Consider the following 6,151-nt stretch of genomic DNA (forward strand, 5'->3'; position numbering starts at 1 on the left):
TGTGTCTTCTTCCATCTTCAGGATGTAAAAATCAGTTGGAAAGATCAAATCGTTAACCTGCACTAATACATCCTCAACAATCCCTTCTAGGTATGCATTAGAACGATCAGCCAATTGAATAACAACTCTAGTCTCTTTTAAAGGACTTAGTCTTAATGCACAGTAAATCGAGTATGGCATGACATTAATAGATGCACCTAAGTCCCGCATGGCACGCTCGATTCGTTTATTGCCAATCACATAGGGTAGGGTAAACATACCTAGATCAGCACGCTTTTCTGGCAGGGTCCTCTTGATCACGGCTGAAACATTCTCTCCCACTCTTACCTTTTCATCAATTCACAGCCTCCTCTTGTTAGTGCATAACTCTTTCAAAAATTTTGCATATTTAGGGATTTGTTTTATTGCATCTAGCAAGGGAATGTTGATCTCCACCTTCCTGAAGGTTTCTAACACTTCTTGTTCATATTCCTCTTTCTTTGAACTTGCCAACCTGCTAGGAAAAGGTGGTACAACATTAGTAACCTTAGGGAGAGGGGGGTCCGATTTTACCTCAATGGGGCTGTTGTTTGACCCTTGTCCTTCATCTTCTTTGGCTGCCTTCGTTGGTGAACTTGGTTGGGGCTGCAACTCTCTTCTGCTTCTCAACACCACCGCACTTGCATTCTCTTTCGGATTAACTACCGTTTGTGAGGGTAGTTTCCCGGAGTTCTGTGCCTCCAACTTGCTGATGGAGGTGGCAAGTTGGCTAATTTGGTTCCCCAAATTCTGAATGCTAGCTCTCGTTTCCTACTAAAATTGCTGAGTATTACTAGCAAGAGCCTTAACTATATCATCCAAAGACATACCTGAATTCGGGGGTTGGCCTTGCGCTGTGATGGGTGTTGAAAACTGGGGCTGTCGATTGAAAAATTGGGGCTGATATTTCTGTTGTCCTCCTTGGGTCCCGTAGCTTAAGTTTGGATGATCTCTCCACCCCGGATTGTAATGATTGGAGTAAGGATCATACTTTCATTGGGGCTGGCCCGGGAATCCTCCCACGGCATTGACTTGCTGCATCAGGCCATCTTGTAATGATGGACACATGTCCATAGGATGTCCAGGGATCAAACAGATACCACACACCCTGGCAGTTTGTAACTGTCCTGCTGTGAGCTGCTTAACCAAAGCAGTTAAATCAGAAATCTGGTTTTCTAAATTTGCATGGCTTACCTCGTTAACTCTTCTAATGGTACCTTCTGTCCTTGTACCGAATTGCTGAGAATTTTCGGCCATATTGGAGATTAATTCCCTGGAGGCTTCAGGTGTCTTGTTCACTAGAGCTCCTCCACTGGCTGCATCGACCATACTTCTATCCTTGGGCTGAAGCCCTTCATAGAAGTATTGGATTAACAATTGTTCAGGAATTTGGTGGTGGGGACAACTAGCAACAAGTTGCTTAAACCTTTCCCAATATTCATATAATGTCTCACCACCAAACTGCCAAACTCCACATATTTCTTTTCTTATATTCGCAGCCCGGGATGCAAGAAAATATTTATCTAAAAATATCCTATTCATTTCATCCCATGTGCATACAGAACCGGGAGGGAGAATATACAACCAATCCTTTAATTTATCTCTTAAAGTAAATGGAAAGGCTATGAGTTTTACCTTGTCCTCAGTCATACCGTGGGGTTTCATGCTTGAACTGACGACATGAAATTCCTTTAGATGTTTGTGAGGGTCCTCACCTGGGAAACCATAAAACAGAGTCAATAATTGAATCAAACCAGATTTGAGTTCAAAGGCTACCTCAAGAGTGGGGTACGTGATGCATAAGGGCTGTTGGTTCATAATTGGTGCAGCCAACTCCCTTAATGTCCTCTCTCTATCAGCCATTCTTTCTACTTCTTCGAAGATGGGAAAATCACAAGTGGGTAGATCGAAATCTGAGTTCACCCTTTTAGGTGAACGATCCTCTCAATTTCGGGGTTGTACTGAAGTTCACCTCGTTGAGAAGCACGAGTCATAAACAAGAAGGATAACAAAAGAAGGTAATAGCTAAGAAATTAACGTTGCTCCCCGGCAATGGCGCCAAAATTTTGACGGGTTGTCGAAGCCCTCAAAATTAATACTAGTCCCACAATAAAATATTTGCAGTAAAAGTGGTACTAGGTGAAGGGATGAGAGATCCATCCTATGGACGCCCAAAGATTGCGGAATAAGTGGCGAATTTCAAAAATTTTTCTCTCCCTTCAACTAGGAATCATATTCCCTATTTAGAAAATCATATTTTCAAGGATCAATCTTGAACCATAAACTGAACCAGATCTGAACGAAAAGGAGTGGGAGAGGATTATACCTGATACGGAGAAATACTTTCTCCCAATGGAGGTGTTCACGCCCAAGGAAGGATCCAAAATCTGCTCCCACTGAAGATGGCGCAGTGAAGGATGGAGCAGAATCAGCAATGTTCTTCAAAAGAACTTGACCCTTCACAAGAATCAACTGGACGACTTGAGTACAGCTCCAACCAATCTTTTCCCTAAAAGATTGAAATCAAGATCCAATCTTGATTGCTCCCAAGAACTGGAGATCGAACTGAAGGAATGGCAAAAGCAGGAAGGTGGCGGCAGGAGAGAATTCGCAGTATGCAGGAAATCTTTCAATCTCTCTTTCTTCAAAGAGAAGAATGCTATGGATGTTGTTGTGTAGTAGGCTGCCGCCCCCTTCCCCTTTTATAATCTCAAAAGGGATCAGCTCCTAATCAGATTAGGAGCTGCTAATCCAAATCATATTTGGGTTAGAAGTCCCTTAGTGATAAGGGATAACCCTTATCTTATCTGCAGATAAGATCAGCTGTCTCCTAATCTAATTAGGAGGTTTCCAGATCTAAATCTTATTTAGATCATGGACTCTCTGAGTGGATAGGGTCTAAGCCCAATCCTTTTAGCTGACCCACTTCAGAATTCGCCCCCTTTAAATGACTGATCAAATCAGCCCAGTTCGAAATGGGCTTAAGGCCCATTAAGGTTATGTACTCAAAAACCTTCCAAATTGCTGCCCAGTTGGGCTTCCTTGTATGGCGTGGGACCCAAGCATTGATCTACACATCAGCCACATGGGTTCAGCCCAGCCTTTGTTACAAGGCCTGGCCGAATGCACTGCTGAAGACAGTGTACCCCCTGAAACCCATCAAATGAGCTCTATGGGCCCAACACTTACACTAAGTGGTCCCTGGGCCAAGCCACCTTGTAACACCCAGGGACTGTGGGCAGATGCAAGATTAGCCAATCAGGCATTATCCTCAATGGTCTTACACTTAACCTCTCAGCCCATAATGATCATACACTGCCCGACAAGAGAGGACCTCTCCCTCGGCTGCAAGGAACAGTGTTGCACTCTCCACTTATATGGATCGCGGGAATAAAAACCTTCTTGCAAACAATTTAGAAACCATACATATATACTTTTATATCTTATATAAAATATATTTTGCAAAACAAATCTCAACGGTTGAAATCGGCTGCCGGCAGTCTTGGTTTCCATCAGTGAGAGTGCATCCCCGATCATTACCTTTGTCCGACAAAGGGGCTGATCCTGTCACTATGATCACCCACTCAGATGAATTCTCGGACTGTCCCAACATACCCAGGTTTTGACCCCCGCTAAGGATCTCACTGATTGGTACATCAAAGACAGCCCAATCTAACACCTAGTGTAGTATCATAATCGAGTCTAGGGGTCGGGTGTAACTTTCCAGTTTTGCCCATCAATCTCCAAGGTCCAGGGCAATACTGGAAATCTGGTCCAGTTCAAAGATTCAATTAATCCTACACTGTATGTGCCTAGGGTCTCACCCTGGCAGCTGAGACAAGCCACCCCAACCGACTTGGTGGCACTACAGTGTCTGCCTTGTCAGGATAGGTCTCCCAGACCGACCCACTGGCTGTGAACATTCTAAACTAACACGAGTCTCATTCAGTGTCCAGTTTAAGGGTATTACACAGAAACATACCAAGGGAACATGAATCAAATATGTATCTTTATTCATTTACAATAAACTCATAAAGTACATCATTCTGATTGAAGCTAAGGGCATACAAAACTGTCTAACAGCTCCCACTTGCACTTAGGTCCAATCAGGTACTAGCCAGAGTCCCATGCTTTCCACGTGTTTCTCAAACACTTTCTGTGACAGTGGCTTAGTCAATGGGTCCACCACATTCTCCGCTGATGCTACCTCTTTACACTATCCTCCCGTAGGTCCAGCGTTGTCATACAACGGTGGAATGGGTGATGTGCTGAATTCCAAATTCAGGAATGAACACCTTCATTCATAAGGCAGCCTCACTTACGGCAATGCTTTTGGCTTGGGTTGTGGACTATTAATTTGCTACTTAGGACCCCTGTTTGCTGACATTCAGGAAACAACATACGATCCTATCATGAAACCATATCCAGATGTAGACTTTCTATCATCTGGGTCTGACTGGAAATCGGCATCTGTATACCCTTGGATCTGCAGTGAGCTACCGTCGAACACCAGACAAAACTCTTTTGTCCTTCGAAGGTACTTAAGTATCTTTTTCACAGCAGTCCAATGCTCCTGCCCTGGGTTGGCCTGAAATCTGCTTACTATACTCACTGCCTGAGCAATGTCAGGACGAGTGCACAGCATGGCATACATGATGCTCCCTACGGCAGAGGCATAGGGAACGTCTTTCATGCCATCAATCTCCTCAGAAGTCTTGGGAGACATCTTCTTGGAGAGAGTGACTCCGTGCCTGAAAGGAACATTTCCTTTCTTGGAGTTTTCCATGCTGTATCTTTTGACTATTTTGTCAATATAAGCAGATTGGGATAATCCAATTATCCGCTTCGATCTATCTCTATAGAGTCGAAGACCCAGTATATAGGAGGCTTCTCCCAGATCTTTCATGGAGAATTGCTTGCGAAAGCCATACTTTCACCGTAGTTAACATTCCTACATCATTCCCAATGAGTAGAATGTCATCTACATACAGAACCAAGAAGGTAACCTTATCCCCACTGTACTTCCTGTAGACACAGGGTTCATCCGGATTCTGCTCGAAGTCAAATTATTTGACAGCAGAGTTAAAACGGATGTTCCAACTTCTAGAAGCTTGCTTAAGCCCATAAATGGATCTGTTAAGTTTACATACCATGTTTTCCTGACCTGCAGCAATGAAGCCTTGCGGCTGCTGCATATAGATATCTTCAGTAAGATCTCCATTCAGGAATGCAGTTTTGACATCCATCTGCCAAATCTCATAATCATGGTATGCTGCTACAGCTAGCAGGATCCTAATGGATTTAAGCATGGCCACAGGCGAAAAGGTTTCCTCATAATCGATGCCCTCTTTCTGAGTGTACCCTTTCGCCACCAGACGAGCCTTGAAAAGGGTCAACCTCTTTGTCGGACAAAGTGAATGATCAGGGATGCACTCTTTCTGATGGAAACCTAAACTGCTGGTAGTTGATTTCAACCGTTGAAATTTGTTTTGCAAAAGAGATTTATATAGAGATATACATATATATGGTTTCAAAATGTTTGCAAAAGGTTTTTATTCCCAGGATCCATGTGAATAGAGAGTGCAGCACTGTTCCTTGCAGCCGGGGAAAAGGCCCTCTCTTGTCGGGCAGTGCTTGATCATTATGGGCTGAGAGGTTAAGTGTGAGACCATTGAGGGTAATAACTGATGGTTTAATCTTGCATCTACCCTTAGTCCTTGGGTTTTCATAAGGTGGCTGGACCCAAGGACCATTTAGTGTAAATGTTGGGCCCATTAAGGGTGCATAGTGATGGGCTTAGTGGTTCACTGTCTCCTACAGTGAATTCGAAAGGCTTTGTAACAAAGACTGGGCTGAACCCATGTGGTTGATGTGTAGATCAATGTTTGGGTCCCACACCATACAAAGAGAGTCAACTGTGCAGTTGTTATGGACACACCACCTGGCAGCATGCTGCGGCACAATCATAGGCAGCAGCACACACAGCGGGCCGCCCAGCAGCATGCACCGCCCGGCAGCGCCGCACAGCAGGCTGGCAGCGCGTGGCACATACCGCCCGACAGAGCGCTGCACGCACACGCCCGGCACCGCACGGCAGCGGCACCATGGCACGCAGCATGCACCGCCAGGCAGC

At 44.6% G+C, this 6,151-nt stretch overlaps 1 non-coding gene across 1 annotated transcript; it reads left to right on the top strand.

The window, feature by feature from the left end:
* Positions 1-1,405: 1,405 nt before the first annotated feature.
* LOC148789877 (small nucleolar RNA R71) lies at positions 1,406-1,512 on the top strand. Its single transcript, XR_016079968.1, has one exon. It is a non-coding gene; the product is annotated as a small nucleolar RNA R71 (small nucleolar RNA).
* Positions 1,513-6,151: the final 4,639 nt, after the last annotated feature.

Source organism: Nelumbo nucifera, chromosome 8 (assembly GCF_055504915.1).
Source record: "Nelumbo nucifera cultivar China Antique chromosome 8, China Antique-T2T, whole genome shotgun sequence".
NCBI classification, from domain to species: Eukaryota; Viridiplantae; Streptophyta; class Magnoliopsida; order Proteales; family Nelumbonaceae; genus Nelumbo; species Nelumbo nucifera.